This window comes from Solanum pennellii, chromosome 11 (genome assembly GCF_001406875.1).
Source record: "Solanum pennellii chromosome 11, SPENNV200".
NCBI classification, from domain to species: Eukaryota; Viridiplantae; Streptophyta; class Magnoliopsida; order Solanales; family Solanaceae; genus Solanum; species Solanum pennellii.
Genome location: NC_028647.1, coordinates 12,372,022 through 12,390,563, shown reverse-complemented (window position 1 = coordinate 12,390,563; position 18,542 = coordinate 12,372,022).

Here is an 18,542-nt window from a genome sequence, read left to right as displayed (position 1 = left end):
AAAATGATTGTAGGCCTTCTTTGATCCGTTTGAGCCTTTCAAAGCCTACCAAATGATGTTAATCCTTAGATGTCCCCACTTTGAGCCTTAAGCCTTTTCTTTGGACAACCACATCTTACCTATACCTTTTCTGAGTGTTTTACGCACTATCTCTCTTTTGACCAGACTTTCTTGAGCGCACTGAAGACATGCAAGTTATAAGAGAAGATACAAAGTTCAAATTTCTCAAAGAAAAAAGTTATCAAAGTTCCTGAATGTCAAGAAAACAAAAATGACTTCAGAAGAAACAAAAAAGGGTTCAAAATTCCCTACCAATTTAAGAAAGCAAAATTTCAAAAACACTCCAAACAAAAGAAGAGAAAATTCAAAAAAGAGGAAAAACTCAGACAGACAAAGTTTCAAAGAAGTCAAAAGTGCAAAAGGAAGGGACAACAAAGAGAATCAAACGTTAAAAGCGTAATAAATGTTGAAAGCATCTATTTAGTGCAATGCTCAACAAGGAATAAGTCACTTTAATCCCAAATGACTATCCTACCCGTTCCTAAGCCAACATTACAAGCTATTAACAAGCCCTACATGATTTTAATTCAAATATTCCAGATTAGTGGAGATTTACATGAAGGTCAAGCCTATGGTATCACAATTGCATGCATTGAAAAATTTTGCTGAGTGTGAGTGTGCTTTTCCAAATGTTCCCAAATCAAAACATTTAAATGTGCACAAATCGAAAGTTTCATTCTGGTGAGGGCACTTAAAACATGATGTTAGGTCTAGTTCAAAGATTTTGTTTGTAGAAAGATAACAAATCTTGTCGTTACTTAAGTACATTTGAGGTACCACTTGAATCCATAGGAATTACCTCGATGTCAATTTCTGTTGAAAGAGAAAAATTGTGAGAAATTTTTGTACAATACTATTGTTGGCGCTAACCAAGTTAAAATATGTTTCATTGTTCATAAAATAAAAAATGGGTTGAAACCCACTTTACAATATTTGTCCATACCAACTTTGTGGACCGTTTCATTGTTGATATTTGTCCAAACAACTTTGTGGACCGTTTCAAAGTTTAAATTGCATTTTTGGTAGTCATACCCTTCAAAATGACATCTTTTATTTTTCGGTAGTCATACCCTTCAAAATGACATCTTTTATTTTTCGGTAGTCATACCCTTCAAAATGACATCTTTTATTTTTCGGTAGTCATACCCTTCAAAATGACATCTTTTAAATTTGGGTCACATACCTTTCAAACTGACATCATTTTATTTTTATGCCCCATATTTGTCGATACCAACTTTGTGGACCGTTTCATTGTTGATATTTGTCCACACCAACTTTGTGGACTGTTTCATTGTTGATATTTGTCCAAACAATTTTGTGGACCGTTTCAAAGTTTAAATTGCATTTTTGGTAGTCATGCCCTTCAAAATGACATATTCTTAGTTTTTGGTAGTCATACCCTTCAAAATGACATCTTTTTTATTTTAGGTCGTCATACCTTTCAAACTGACATCATTTTATATTTATGCCTAATATTCGTCCAAATAACTTTGTGGATCATTTCAAGGTTTAAATTGCATTTTGGGTAGTCATACCCTTCAAAATGACATCTTTTTATTTTTTGGGTCGTCATATCCTTCAAAATGACATCTTTTTATTTTTGGGTCGTCATATCCTTCAAAATGACATCTTTTATTTTAGGTAGTCATACCTTTCAAAATGACATCTTTTAAAGTTAGGTAGTCATACCTTTCAACATGACATTTTCTTAAATTTAGGTCGTCATACCTTTCAAAATGATATCTTCTCAAAATTGATTTGTTATCTCAAATAAAATGATTTATTTCAGATTGGTTTGTCATGCCGTTCAATATGACACTTTTTTTATTCCATTTTAAATTGACATTTTATTTAATTCATGATGTTATTAGGTTTGAATCATTGCATTGGTTAATACCTTGTTCATATGGTCATGTTTGCATAATTTATGTTATATTTGCTACTAACATTGATATTGCAGATTTTGTGATACGTCATGTTAAGTTCAAGTTGGATCGTCCGCCTTTCAAAGAGACATGTTGGGTTGTCATCTCCCTTCAAATGACACGTTAAGTTCAATCTTGGGTTGTCATGTCCCTTCAAATGACACATTAAGTTCAAAATTGGGCTGTCATCTCCCTTCAAATGACATGTTAAGTTCAAGTTGGGTCGTCCTCCTTTCAAAGAGACAAGATTGGGTTGTCATCTCCCTTCAAATGACATGTTAAGTTCAAGTCGGGTCGTCCTCCTTTCAACGAGACAGGATTGGGTTGTCATCTCCCTTCAAATGGCATGTTCAAGTCGGGTCGTCCGCCTTTCAAAGAGACAAGATTGGGTTGTCATCTCCCTTCAAATGACATGTTAAGTTCAAGTCGGCTCGTCCGCCTTTCAAAGAGACAGGATTGGGTTGTCATCTCCCTTCAAATGACATGTTATGTTCAAGTTGGGTCGTCCACCTTTCAAAAAGACAAGATTGGGTTGTCATCTCCCTCCAAATGACATATTAAGTTCAAATTGGGTCGTCCGTCTTTCAAAGAGACAAGATTAGGTTATCATCTCCCTTCAATTGACATGTTAAGTTCAAGTCGAGTCATCCGCCTTTCAAAGAGACAGTATTGAGTTGTCATCTCCCTTCAAATGGCATGTTCAAGTTGGGTCGTCCGCCTTTCAAAGAAACAAGATTGGGTTGTCATCTCCCTCCAAATGACATATTAAGTCCAAGTTGGGTCGTCCGCCTTTCAAAGAGACAAGATTGGGTTGTCATCTCCCTTCAAATGACACATTAAGTTCAAGATTGGGTTGTCATCTCCCTTCAAATGACATGTTCAAGTTGGGTCATCCGCCATTCAAAGAGACAAGATTGGGTTGTCATCTCCCTTCAAATGACATATTAAGTTCAAGTTGGGTCGTCCGCCTTTCAAAGAGACATGATTGGGTAGTCATCTCCCTTCAAATGACATATTAAGTTCAAGTTGGGGCGTCCTCCTTTCAAAGAGACACGATGGGTTGTCATCTCTCTTCAAATGACATATTAAGTTCAAGTTGGGTTGTCCGCCTTTCAACGAGACACGTTGGGTTGTCACCTCGTTTAAAGTGATATGTTATGTTCAAATTGGATCGTCCTCCTTTCAAAGAGGCGCGCTGGGTTGTCACCTCATTCAAAGTAACATGTTATTCGCATCATCCTTCTTTCAAAAGGTACACCACCTTCATTGTTCAATTTTGCATGTAACATCAAAGGTATGTGAATTTTCTCTGTTTGCAATCAATCTCCGTCTTTTGTTTATTATTTTCATCCCAGTCGATCAATGTGGAGTCTTGCTCAAAAGTTCTACTAACTTCTCAATTGTTTTGTTCAATGTTTATCAAACCAAATTTGGTTCGTCAACTTTGTTTGACTAGGATCTCTTTCATCGATCCTAATCAAACAAAGGGGCAAGTTGTTGACACCAAATTTTGGTCCGATGGTTTTAAAATTAATACATTTTGAGTCAAATACAAAAAAAAAACTGCCTTTCGCACATCTTTTCTCAAATAATTTTCAATTTTGCAACAATCTCATATCGGTATTTCATCCTTTTTGAGAATTTTTGTGTTTCTATATAAACCCACTTCATTCAATATTTTTAGTGGAGGATTTTGGAGGGGAAGACCAAAGAGTACCCATAAAATTTTGAGAATTCTTGGTTCTATAGTTCAAAATTTTAAAGTGTTTTTGTGGTTTTTCGAGTTGAGGAGGTGGAGTCGTCTCCTTCAAACTCGTAGTTTCGGTTCGCTGCCCAGAACCAGGTAAATTTTTTTCTTAGCCTTGTTTTATTTAATTTCCAGGTCTTTTCTGTTTATTATATGTAGCTTGTTTTGTTTTTTAGTTTAATGTAGTTCTAAAAGTCAATTAATATTTGTGTTTATCATAGTTTTAATATTAGCATTATTTTACGGTTTGATGTTTATTTATTTATTATTATTATTATTTTAAAATTGTTAGTCAACTATTTGCTATCTTAACTTTTCAGGGTTTTGTTATTATTCTATTTTAATGTTATTTTTAATTTTTATATATTACGTTATTGTTGTTTCCATTTCTAATTATGTTGTTTTAGTTTGGTTGTTGTATTCCATATTCTCTTCGGATAAGTTTGTTATGTTTTGTTGATGTTCAGGTTATATTAAATATATTTGTTAAATTGGCCAATGAAAAATCTATCCGTCGGGTTTAGAGGCCTTTCCATTTTAAAAGACGGAAATTTTAATTTAAGTTCATATATGTTTATTTGTTAAATGGCCGATGAAGAAATTACCGTCGATTTACAAGGCCTTTCATGTTCATAAGACGGACTTTTATTATTAAGTTATCATTTGATTAATTCATATTTATTTATTTATTTATTACTAACACTTTTACTAAGTGTGTTTATAGGTACACAGAGTTGCTTCCATGAAGTTATTCGAAAAAGCTCAAGTTATATTTTTATTTCATTATTATGTATATATTGACGTTAGGCAAACCTTAGGCCGATAATTATTATTTTATTTTATTGTGTATATTGCATGTTTATTATATTTGTACATTATGCTATTCTCATCCTCAATTTGAAAAAAATAAACTCAGTCGGGAACCACAATTGTGGATTTCGAGGGGTGCCTAACCCCTTCCCTTCGGAATAACTTGAACCCCTTACCTAGAATCAAATTGATTTCGTAAACATTTCTTTCAGGTTAATTAATTAATCGGTTTCCTAGTTTTTCCAAAAAATTAGGTGGCGACTTCCATTAATCCTTTTAAACTCACTTTACCACTTTTGACCAATTTACCCGTTTTAAAAATTATTAACTAATTCTTTTTTTAATTGAATCGCCGCGACGTTGGTCTCATCAAAGGATGTCAACAGGTGTTACCTGGAGAAAACATTTTGCTTGGTACTTCTGTCCAACCTCCCTTATTAATGTCCTTCAATCTCATCAAAGGATGTCAACAGGTGTTACCTGGAGAAAACATTTTGCTTGGTACTTCTGTCCAACCTCCCTTATTAATGTCCTTCAAAGTGACGTCATGATCACATACACCACCAGGTTCAGAAATTTGATCCAAATTCTCTTCACACTGCTGCACCTTATTAGCCTGGCCAGAATCTTCAATCGTGGCCAAATAAGAATCTTTTCAAGATAAAACACCAGCATTAGGTAGTTTAGGATTATTATTTGCATCTACAACTCGAGTATTATCAGCAATACTTTGATCAATGTTTATTAGTCCCCTCTTCTCATTTAATATTTATCGCAAATCACCTTGAAATGTTCTCACCATTGAATTGTTCATCTCCAACCACTCCATTATCTTTGTGATTGTTATCTTGATTGTTTTTCAAAATTAATCGACAGTCGTTTTCATCGTGGCCTTGATGCTTACAATGGCTACAATATAAAGGTAAATTATCATAAACAAATTCCTGGAAAACCTCTTGGATCTTAATGTTCTGCTCGTCCAAATACTGGAGATGCATCCTCTTAGGCAGCTTGTCCATAAGATCAGGTATCACCATTACCCTAGAAATGCTAGGCCTTGTCTTGTCTTGTGTTGCCTTGTCGATAGCTATTAGCCTTCCAACCGCTGATTCCATTGACAACAAGGATCTCTTGGCAAATAAATCTGGTGATAATTGAGGCAACGAAATCCACACCGCGGCCATTTAAGTTTCTTCTCTTGAATTGAAATCTATTGTCCAAGGAAAAACCCTATAAAGATGTTGTTGTCCATTGAAAGGCAAGAAGCTTACCGATTTTGATAGAGCAACCACATAAACTTCATATTGGTCTATCCTTAGTAGAATAAGTCTACGAGCAAGTAAACCAACTAAACAGTTTCTTTGATGCCCAAGTGTTTAGGTAAAACTATTAGCAAATCCTTCACTTCTAGTGTATCAGATGAGAACTTAATAATTACAGCTTTATGTAATCCTTCTTCCTGTGCGAAAACATGTTGTTCTCCCTTTGTGAATTAAATCGTAGGCTCTCCATGAACATATTGAATCTGTTTCAATTGAATTTTTGTCAAATTTTGGGCAGCTTGATTTGTGGTTAATCGAGTAGCAAAGGGTGTTTGTTGATTAGGATTAGCGCTTGTCTCTCCCACAACCAGAGGCGGGGCTGCTAGCGGTTATTAGCAAGTCAACTTAAATGTACATTCTTTTGTTTTCTTTGTTTTTGTTCATTTAATTTTTTGGAGTTTGATGACTCGTTCAAGTTTTAATGCACTGAACTTTTTGCTTCAATTGTTAGTTTGTTGAAATTTTCGTGACAATTTTTACAATTATCATTCATATTGTAATTGTTACTTAGGTTATGCAATGAAAGATAATATTTATATCTTTTAATGAGAATATAATTACAAAGCTGAGGGGAGCATATATAATCTCAACCAATTGTTAGAGATGTTTTTCTTATCATTTGTCATGCTTTCCAAACTATTTTGTGTCAAGTGTTTGGAAGAAATAATTTCCCTATTTCTTAGGATATGGATAAGATTTATGTACACACTATTATTCTCGAACTCTATTTATAAAATTACAGTGACGATGTTGTTGTTGTTTTCTCTGCAAATGCTCGGGAGTGCAAGAAACGGTAAGTTTAATATATGAGCCTAAGAAACGGTAGGTAAGGCTAACTTCGAATTTAAATAGTTACTCCCTCCGTCCCATTTTATGTGGCACCATTTAATCCGGCACGAAATTTAAGAAATAAATGAAGACTTTAAATTGTTTACCAAATTGTCCTTCAAAAGTGGACTCACTTTTCTCTCTACTCATAAATGTATTAGAGTACTATTTAAAATTAAGTGTGACCAACAAGGATAAAAAAGGAATTCTACCTTTAAATACTTACAATATAAGAAAATGTTGTTGGGTTTTATTTGCCCTGATTTCTTACCATAAATAGGTTTTTCTTTTAGGAAAAGGTTTTGGATTTACTAATCTTTTTTCTAGTAGAAAAAGGTTTAGGACTCTATAAATAGAGGTATGTTCCTTCAAACTTAACCAGCATTCACAATATAGTCTTTAAGGACTTTGAGAGTTTTGGTTAGGGGAGAATTTATGGGTCACAAGCTTGATACGTTATCACTTGTGTGAACCTCCCATGTATTTCGAGTAAATTGATTGAGATTGTTTCTCTCTGTATTTTGTACTCTCGTATTTATAGTGGATTGCTCAACTCCTTTGTGGATGTATGTCGATTGACCGAACCACGTTAAATCTTTGTGTCTTTTGGTATATTTCTCGTTGTCTTCTTACTCGTGGTCTTTTGAGGTTTGCTTTGCTAGCTTCCGCATTTACACCTGCTTATTTTCGATCCTAACAAATGTGACATTCTTTTTGGGACTGACCAAAAAGGAAATGGTGTCACATAATATGGAAAGGAGGGAGTATATCATCGTTCAGAGTCTCTATCCTGACACTAAAATGACAAACATTACACTATTCAACCAAATTATAGTTAAATATTCAATCTTTTTGTTAATTAAATTGATTCTTGACCTTAGCAAACTCAAAACTTAGGAAACAATATAGTTTACACTTAAACAACATGTAAAGATTCAATCTTTCTGTTAATTGAGATGATTCATGAAATTACCCAACTCAAAACTTAGACAAAATTACACCTAACTATAACACTACAGCTAAAGATTCATAACCCTGGGAGAAGCACACATGACGACGAAGAGCAGTCTGTTATAGAGTTTTATGTGATTTTGAAAAATACTTCACATGAAACATGAAAGTGTTGGGAAAGGCAAGCACAAAATAGATATGTGCACGACAAAGGCGATAGAGGAAGAAACCCAAGTCAAAACTTTCCCTTCTATTTGAACCAAGAGAAGACAAAATAATCCAAGAATAAAATAGTTTGGGGCAGCAAACAAACCAACCAAGCAAGAAAAATAAATCAACACAAGAGACGCCAAATTTAACATGGAAAACCTCTTCTGTGTGAAGAGTAAAAATCACAAGACCAAAGATCTACTATAATCAACAAGAGTTACAAAAGTTTCCTCCAAAATGGTCACCAATAAAGTATCAAACAATGAGCAACACAACTACAAGATAACACCAAAAACTAGAGGAATAAGAGAAGCAAAAACACCAAACCGCAGCTACTGTTCACGAGCTAAAATCTGGAGCTTAAGGCATACAAATCACCATATATTAGTTCCCAATAAAATATTAAGTTGAAAAGAACACTCTGTCCAAAAATTAGCTCAATCGGACAAGAAACGAAGCAGAAATCGCGTTTTGAATATGATTGGTAAGGCTTGTGCGAAAATCTGCACTTTCTCACTTTTCTCTCTATATTGGCTGCTAACTCTTGTGATTCTTTTCAAAATAATACCTAAAATAAAGTCTTACATATGCATCATAATATTGGGCTTATGGAAAAATTGGGCTTGTCAAAGTTGGGCTAATTTTATCCACAAAGGAAAGGATGGAAGACTCAAAACCTTGGACTTTAATTCATCCACATAGGAAGGAAAAAAGTCCCAACCCAACAATTCTCCCCCTACCGACTATGTGGAGGAAATCTCCATCCTGGCGATCATGCAACAATCCTCAAACTTTCCTCTTGGCAAAGCAATAGTCATCATGTCAGAACCATTATCATTGGTATGGATTTTCTCAAGTTCAAGCAACTAAGTATCTAACAGATATCGAATCCAATGATACCTTACATCAATGTGTTTAGACCAACCATGAAAATGTAGAATTCTTGCCAAGATGAATAGCACTTTGATTGTCGCAATAAAGCACATACCTCTCTTGAGCACAACCAAGTTCCCCCAAGAATCTCTTCATCCAGATCAATTCTTCGTAAGCTTCAACAGCTGCAATAAGCTCAGCCTCTGTAGTAGATAAAGCTACACATTTTTGCAATCTAGATTACCAAGACACAACTCCCCCCGCAAAAGTAATCAAGTAGCCTGAAGTAGACTTACAAGTATAAACATCACCAGCGATGTCTGAATTAGTATAACCATAAAAAATAAGTTTCCGTATCCCAAAACACAAACTCACACTAGAAGTTCCACAAAGATATCTCATAATCCATTTTACATCATTCCAATACACTCTTCCCGGATTAGAAAGAGAACGGCTAACAATACTAACAGCATGAGCAATATCAGGTCTTGTACACACCATTGCATACATCAAACTACCAACAGTTGAAGCATAAGGAACTTGCTTCATATCTTCCTTCTCACCAGCATTAGAAGGACAATGTCTAGTACTCATTTGAAGTGCATAGCTAAAGGTGTATTGACAACCTTAGCTTTATCCATGTTAAACTACGAAGTACTTTTTGAATGTACTTTCCTTGTGACAAGCACAATTTCTTGGCATCTCTATCACGGACAATCTACATGCCAAAATTTGCCTTGCTGGTCCCAAGTATTTCATAGCAAAAGAGTTATTCAATTCTTGCTTCAACTCTTTAATCCTGCAAACATTCTTACCAACAACAAATATGTCATCAACATAAAGCAAAATGATAATAAAGTCATCATCAGAGAATTTTTGCACAAAAACACAATGGTCTGAAGAATTCTTCTTGAAGCCCTACTAACTCATAAAAGAACCAAACTTCCTATACCATTGCCTGGGAGCTTGTTTTAGACCATACAAGTTCTTCTTCAATTTGCAAACGTAATTCTCTTTTCCCTAGACTTCAAAGCCTTCGGGATGCTCCATATAAATTTCTTCATCCAAGTCACCATGGAGAAAAGAAGTTTTAACATCCATATGTTCAACCTCTAATTTTAGACGTGCATCCAAGCCTAGAACAACACGGATGGATGACATCTTCACAACTCGAGAAAATATCTCATAAAAATCGACTCTCTTTTTCTAGTTAAAGCCCTTCACAACTAATCAAGCTTTATACTGTGGAACCGAGTTACCATCTTCATGTTTCACCCTAAAAAACCACATATTCTTCAAAGCTTTTGGATCTTTAGGTAACATAATCAAATCAAAGGTATGATTATCGTGTAGAGATTTCATTTCATCCTCCATAGCATCAAACCACATTTCTTTTTCTTCACTTTACATGGCCTCCTCAAGACTCTCTGGTCCCCCCCCCCTCCCCCGTCAGTCAAGAGTACATACTCATTAGGGTATAATGAATGAAGGTATTTTCTCTCTAGTGGATCTTCTGAGAGAACTCTCGGGAGCATCAATAATAGTTGGTTCCTCACCAACTACATCATCTTGCACTAGAGCATCAATGATATTCTGGTCATTCTAAATATGATCACCATCTTCAATATCAACTTGAAGATTTTCACTAGTAGAATAGCCAAAGGAACTAGATCAACATTAACTAGGCTCTCATTAGTTTGTGAATCAACTCTCACATCTTTGTCAAGATATTGAAGTGTTTGGTCTTCAAAGAAGCAACATCACAGCTTCTAACAAGTTTCTTCTCAACTGGATCAAAGAAACGATAGCCAAATTCATCTTGACCATAACCAACAAAAACATATTGCCTAGTTTTAACATCCAACTTCGACCTCTCATCCTTAGGAACATGCACAAAGGCTTTACACCCAAAAACTTTAAGATGAGCATAACAAACATTCTTACCAGACCAAACTCTTTCAGGAATATCACCATTCAAAGCAATAAATTGATAACATAGGAAGCAGTGTTAAGTGCTCTTGCCCAAAATGGATTATGGCAGCTTAGCATCTGAAAGCATACATCTAACCCTCTCAACAAGAGTTCTGGTAATTCTCTCTGCTAAATCATTTAGCTGAGGAGTCTTAGAAGGAGTTTTCTGATGTCGAATACCGTGCTCTCTGCAATACCTGTCAAAAGGACCAATATACTCACCACCATTATCAGAACGAATGCATTTCAATTTCTTCCTTGTTTGTCTCTCAACCAAAGCTTGAAAATTCTTGAACACATCAAGAACCTGATCCTTGGACTTCAAATATAATACCCAGAGTTTGCACAAATAATCATCAATAAAAGTCATAAAATAAAGTGCACCACCATGAGACTTAACCTTAAAAGGATCATACAAATCAAAATGTACCAACTCTAGCAAATCAAGCTTTCTTGAAGGTGGATGAATCTGAAAAGGAACTCTTTTTTGTTTGCCGACTAAACAATGAACACACTTGTTCAACTTTGCTTGCTTCACTCCGGAAAGAAAATTTTTCTTAGCCAAATTGGTCATCCCCTTCTAGCTCATATGACTCAGTCTTCAATGCCATAATAATGATGAAGTATCATTCTTCACCAAATTTACTGAGCCTCTGCGAATGGAACCTTGGAATACATACAAGTTATCCAACTTGTCACCACGGGCTACCACCATCGAACCTCTTGTAAGCTTATGTTGGCTAGCACCAAGGGTATTAACATAACCCTCATCATCAAGGTATCCAACAGAAATCAAATTCAAGAGAACATCGGGAGCATGCTTGACGTTATTGAGAACTAGTTTGGAGCCATTTACTACTTTCCAAACAAACAGTCTCAATACCAAGTACCGCAACCTCATGATTATTATCCATTTTCAACATCCCAAAATTACCTGGAGTATAAGAAGAAAATAATTCCTTCCTGGCGTGACATGAGAAGTAGCACCAGAATCCACAAACCAGCTAGACTGATCACGAATAATATTAATGGCATTTTCATCACAAGAAACAAAAAGGTCATTATTAGCAACAACCGCAACACGATTTTCATTGTCGCCTTCTTTCTTTTGTTGTTTCATATCTCTCTTGTACTTGAAACAAAATTTCTTGATATGCCAATATTATGGCAATAATCACATGTAACATTCTTGAATCGAGACTTCGAATTTCCTCTACTTTAACTCTATCATTCTGACCTCTAAACTTGTTTCTCCCCCTGTCTTCAGTAACTAAAACGTCAGAGTGTGAAGTAGAAAATGATGCACCTTGAGATCTTCTTCGCATCTCTTCATATAAGACACCACTCTTAGCATATTCCATGGTGACAACACCACTGGGAGCAGAATTAGTCAAAAGAAACTCGAAGAGTTTCAAAAGAGTCTGGCAGAGTATTAAGAAGTCATAGTCCTTGAATTTCTTCATCGAATTTTATACCCATTTCGGACAGCTGGTCAAGAAAACCATGAAAATCATTAATATGATTAGAAATAGTTGTGCCCTCTTTATACCTAATGTTCATCAATTATTTCAAAAGAAATAATTTATTGTTGCCAGTCTTCGATGCATATAGTGTCTCAAGCTTGTCCCACAAACTTCTAGCATGTGTCTCATTCACAATGTGATTTCTAACATTATCTTCAACCATTGTCTGATATAGACACAAACCTGTAAATGCTCAAATTCCCAATCCTAATCATTCATATAATCGAATTTATTAGAAGCAAACACATGTAGATGCATTTTCTTGACAAATAGAAGATCTTTCATCTTGCCTTTTCAAGTATGATAATTACTACCATTCAAACAAACCATCTTGCTCATATTTGACTCCATCATTCAAATAGAATATCACAACAAATCAATGTTCTAATACCAATTTCTTGGGAAAGGCAAGCACAAAATAGATATGTGCACAACAAAGGCGATAACGAAAGAAATCCAAGTCAAAACTTTTCCTTCTATTTGAACCAAGAGAAGAAAAAATAATGTAAGAATAAAATAGTTTGGGGCAGCAAACAAACCAGCCAAGCAAGAAAATAAATCAACACAAGAGACGCCAAATTAAACGTGGAAAACCTCATCGGTGTGAAGAGTAAAAACCACAAGACCAAAGCTCCACTATAATTAACAAGAGTAAAAAAAAGTGTCCTTCAAAATGGTACCAACAAAGTGCCAAACAATGAGCAACACAACTACAAGATAACAACAAAAACTAGAGGAATAAGAGAAGCAAAAACACCAAACCGCAGCTACTATTCATGAGCTAAAATCTGGAGCTACATGACTCCAAATCACCCTATCTTAGTTCCCAATGAAATATAAATTGAAAGGAACACTCTATCCAAAAATTAGCTCAATCAGACAAGAAACGAAGCGGAAATCGCAATTTGAAAATAGATGTTAAGGCTTGTGCGAAAATCTGCACTTTCTCACTTTTCTCTCTATATTGGCTGCTCTCAACTCTTGTGATTCTCTTCAAAATAAGACCTAAAATAAAGTCTTACATATGCACCATAATATTGGGCTTATGGGAAGAAGTGGGTTTGTCAAAGTTGGGTTGATTTTATCCACAGAGAAAAGGATGAAAGACAAAACCGTGGACTTTAATTCATCCACATAGGAAGGGAAAAAGGCCCAAACCCAACAGAAAGAGTGTGTTCACACTACAACAAATGTATTTTAGCGGCAATTGATACTCTTTGTATATGTCCCTAAAGTATTTAACAATATTAATTCTAATGGAACTTAATTAATACAGGTGAAGATTTTAACACTCTTTATTAATGTCAATATTTAATGTCGTTAAAAGTTATTTTTGTTATAGTGTCACTGTCTTTTTCATGTCAATAGATGCCAAAAAAAAATGAGTATAAATTATCTAGAATTTAAAAAAAAAAAAACATCGGCACCACTAATAAAAAAACATGCATCATATGAGATGTCATAATTGCCTTTCCTTTATTATTTACTCTTTGTTAGTTGTGGGCTTTTAGTTGTGAACTAAAGTAGTTTTCTGTTAAACTTCTCAAGAGAAATAATTATGATATAATTGTTTGGAATTAATGCATTCACTTCAGACTTTGATGTTTAGTATTTCAATATTATCTCTTAGTTTCTCAAGAAGTCTTTTAGGATTTTATAATACATGTATCTACTAATTTGTGATACATGTATCCAGTTAATTGTGCAAGATTTTCTGTTTTCTATTTTGAGTAGTATAAATTGTGATGTTGTTAATGATTGTAATTATCTCAAGTGGCCTTAAGTAGCCTATATAAAACTTGAGTATTCTCTAAAGATAGTATTCTTCTTTCATATTTCCTACAAATTGGTCTCAAGAGTAGGTTTCGTTCTTAATCTGGGGTTAGGTGAAGAAAAATATCGCATCCAAAACAAATGAAGTTGTTGATTCTTCAATTATTCTTACTCCATTTTTTGATGGAACTGATTTTGAATACTGGAATATAAGAATGAGAATACATTTGAAAGTTGAAGGTTTATGGAATAGTTGCAAATGTCTTCGAACAGATAGACAACAATGGTGATCTTATAGCAGCAGAGACGAAAAATCTTGAGGCTAAGAATCGTGAAGATGCAAACTCCTTGAGCAAAATCCAAATGAGGTCTCAAGAGCATATTTTGCAAAAATTTCTACTTTTGAGACTGCAAAGAAAGCTTGGGATTCTCTGGAAACTGAGGTGTATGTTGATGAAAAGGTACGCACTATAAGTCTTCAAACTCTTACAAGAGAGTTTGAAAATTTGAAGATGATAGAATATGAAAAAATAGAAGAATATTGTACAAGAGTCATGAATATTGTTAATGAAATGAGAAATCATAGTGATACAATTTTTGACAAACAAGTTGTAGAAAAGATCTTAATCAGTGTCACAGAAAAGTATGAGTACATTGTTGCTATCAATGAGGAGACGAAATATCTTCTAAGTTTTCCATCAAAGAGCTAGTTGGATCATTTCATGCACACGTGAACCAAAGATTTTTTTGTGAAGATTAACCCGAAGAGACGACTTTCCAGTCTAAAACAAATGAGAATTCCAAAAATTTCTCAAAAAATCAACAAAAGAAGAATTACAATCCAAAAAAGAAGCAGGAGTGATGATTCTTCTAAGAAGGTTGAAGTAAAAAGTGAGAAAAGTACTAATTTTGTTTGTAAAATTTGCAAAATGACTAATCACAATGCAGAAAAATGTTGGCACAAAGGGCCCCAATGTAACTTTGCAAAATATTTGACCACACTGACAATGATTGTTGGCACAAGCAACAGGAGCAAACATTTTTTTGTAAAGAACAGGAGGAAGAAATGGAAGAAAATCTTTTCTTTGCTTCTCAATGTGATCTTTCAGCACAAAGTAATGAATGGTATGTTGATAGTGGTTGTAGCAATCACATGACTGGAGAAGAAAAAGTTTTCCTCTCGATTAATAATAGGATCAATGCTAAAGTGAGAATGGAAAATGGAGTCGTAGTTGATGCAAAAGGTAAAGGTATCATTTCAATCAACATGAAAGGGAGCGTAAGCAAATTCATGATGTTCCTTATGTTCCTGACTTGAAAGAAAATTTGCATAGTGTTGGTCAAATCATGAAAAATGGTTATTCTCTTGTATTTAGAGATAATTATTGCAAGATTTACGATAAAGAGCCAAATAAAGTCATTGTTAAAGTAGAGATGATAAAAAGAAAATTGTATTTACAATTTCATTACAATGAATTCAAAAATGAAGTTGTAGATGATTCATGGCTTTGGCACGAAAGATTTTGTCACTTGAATTTTCATGATTTGAAACTTCTCAAACAAAAAGACATGGTGTCAGACCTTTCTGAGGTACATACTAAGAATAAGGTAGACAATACTTCTTCATATCTTTAGATGTGTAAAATCAACAAGAGGATGAGAAAGAGGAAGATGCCCCTCAAAGAGGAGAAATATCATATTCAAACGATGAAGAACCACTTCCAAGAGGAATAAAAATGTAGAGTGACATTTATCAAAGATGCAACTTTGTCGGTGTGAAGAAAGAAAATTATGAAGAGGCAATAAAGCATGATGTGTGGAAGAAAGCCTTAGCAGAAAAAATTCGAAAGATTGAGAAAAATAAGACTTAGGCGTGTGTGGCTATACTCATAGAAAGGAAGTTGTAAGTCTAAAGTGGATTTGCAAAATCAAACTCAATGAAAAAGGGTATATTCAAAAACACAAGAGAAAGGCGAAATTCAATTGCAATTATTGCCACACAGGAGAATAACTTACTGACATCTTCACCACAACACTTCCAAGTGAAAAGTTTTGACATCTTCGAGAAGGCATTGGAGTTTTCAATCAAATACATTAAGGGGGAGTGTTGGAATTAATGCAATCACTTCATACCTTGATGTTTAGTATTTTAATATTGTCTCTTAGTTTCTCAAGAAGACTTTTAGGATTTTGTAATATATTATCTAGTAATTTGTGATACATGTATTTTAAGTGGTATAAATAGTGATGTAATTGATGATTGTAATCATCTCAAGTGGTCTTAAGTAGCCTATATAAAACTTGAGCAATCTCTAAAGATATCATTTTTCTTCCATATTTCCTACATTAATTTCAATTTTGGTACAAGGTAAACATTTGGTTAAATGCACCACTTTTATTCCACGCACCAAATTAACATGTACAAAATATGTTTTTACTGAAAATAGTACATTGTGTTGAAAAATAGGTACAAATTTTTAGCTAAACATATGGAGAGTTGTGTTCACGCATTTCATAAACAAAACATGTCTTCTCATTTGATCGTTTATCAATTAAGCTATATTGTTCTCTTAATTTAACAATAAACAATTCTATATGATAAATAAACTAGGTTAATTAATTGTGCTTCGTGCGGTGGTAAACTACGTCAATAATTTATTTCTGAACATTTGATAATATAAGTGTTTTCGAGAGGGTACATCCTACGATAACTTGTCTTGAATATTTTATCCAAAGAAAAAAATAAAATGTTTTTTAATCTTCAAACGAAAAAAAATTAATTGTAAGTGTTTATGAATTTTGTTATTAATTCTTCATTTTACTATAGTTGTCCATCACCTAACTCTTTAGAAAAGATATGCAATTGTTTCTTTGACTATATTTGTATTTTCAAAAAGTGATACAGATATTTTATTCATTAGTTGGCGAGAGTTTTTCTCCTCTACAAGGCCTCTACATATAGTATCTAAATATTATACATCTTATAAAATTAGTTATATACTTGATAAGTTAATAAAAATATAAAGCACATCTGTTGGAGTTCAATGAAATAATGTATGTCGCTCAAATAATTTGGATTAAATGATGTTTTGGCAAGTCCCTTATTCAAAATCATACGCAGTAGATGATACTACTTTGATAGACAAAAGACATATTTTGTTATTTATTTTTCGATCAATATTGTAAAAACATTATTCTTTTGGAACTTTTAATCTAAAGCTTATAAGGAGATAATTATTTCTTTAATATTTGATTAATATAGATTCATCCTACTTTAATGGTTAATTCATTGACTCCAACCAAACATTTGAACCTCAAACTTTGATTAAGGTTGAGTACGATATTACCATCCCACTACATTTATTTATTTTTTGAAAGTCACTAATCTATTGAATGTCTCGATAAGATAGAAAGTTTAATAAATAAATCTCCAAGGTAGTGTGGAACTACCATAGTTTTTGACACTCAAATTCCCTTCTTGAACATCTCATGGATTATTTAACCACTGAAAACTCTATAAAGATCAAAGTCATTTATTTTACAAGTTTAAAAATTATAATCTACATGACTCCAATAGTCTAATGATTACATCAAACTCTTAACTAACATATATTTTCTTCAAATAATGATCAAAAGTATAAACATAAACAAAAAAATTTAAAACATCTACTCAAAAATAATAAAATAAGCATAAGTTAATTACCATAAAAAATATACCAGGATGTGTAATAATAAAATGAAACATAAAGGAAAAACTTGAGCGCACTGAATGGAAATTATTCCTTAAGGAAATTATTTCAGAACATTCTATTCATCAGTTTGTTGATTCAAAAACAACGGTGTCATTAAGTCAATCAACAGGAAAAAAGTGCAAAAGAAGAAGATTTAGGATTTCCGTTGTTTTAAAATGACTATAAAATCACTTTTTCATAGCTAACAAAGGGTAGTGTGAATAAATATTCATTATGTCTTATCGAAAAGGCGCAAATCTTTAGACAAGTCATAATCTTTCATAAAGTCATTATTTTTCATAAAAAGTTTCAACTCTTCATAGAAATTGCAACTCTTCGTTAAAGTTGCATACCTTCATAAAAGTCACAACTCTTCATAAAAATCGCAACATTTCATAAAAAGTCAAACTTTTTGTAAAAGTTGCAAATTTTCATAAAAGTCAAAAATTCCATAAAAGGGGAGGCTAATTTTGTAAATATTTAGGTTTAAATCATCTACGGCCCCCTAAAGGTGTCTTTATATTTCATTTAGACACCTCAACTATTGTTTGTATTCATTGAACACCTATAGTATTCAAAAACATGTGTCTATTAAGCACAAAATGTTGATATTGCAAAATAAATGCATCTCGCTGCATGAAAGCGCGTGAACATGTCTCAAAAAATTTTAAATATTTTTTTTATCAATAATACACTTCTACCTTTTTCCCTTATAATTACACTTGGCATTGAAGTAATTAACATAACTAAATAAACCTTTGCGTTACAATATCCGAAAAGAAAACAAACCCACCCCCACTCCCACCCCCCACCCCGTT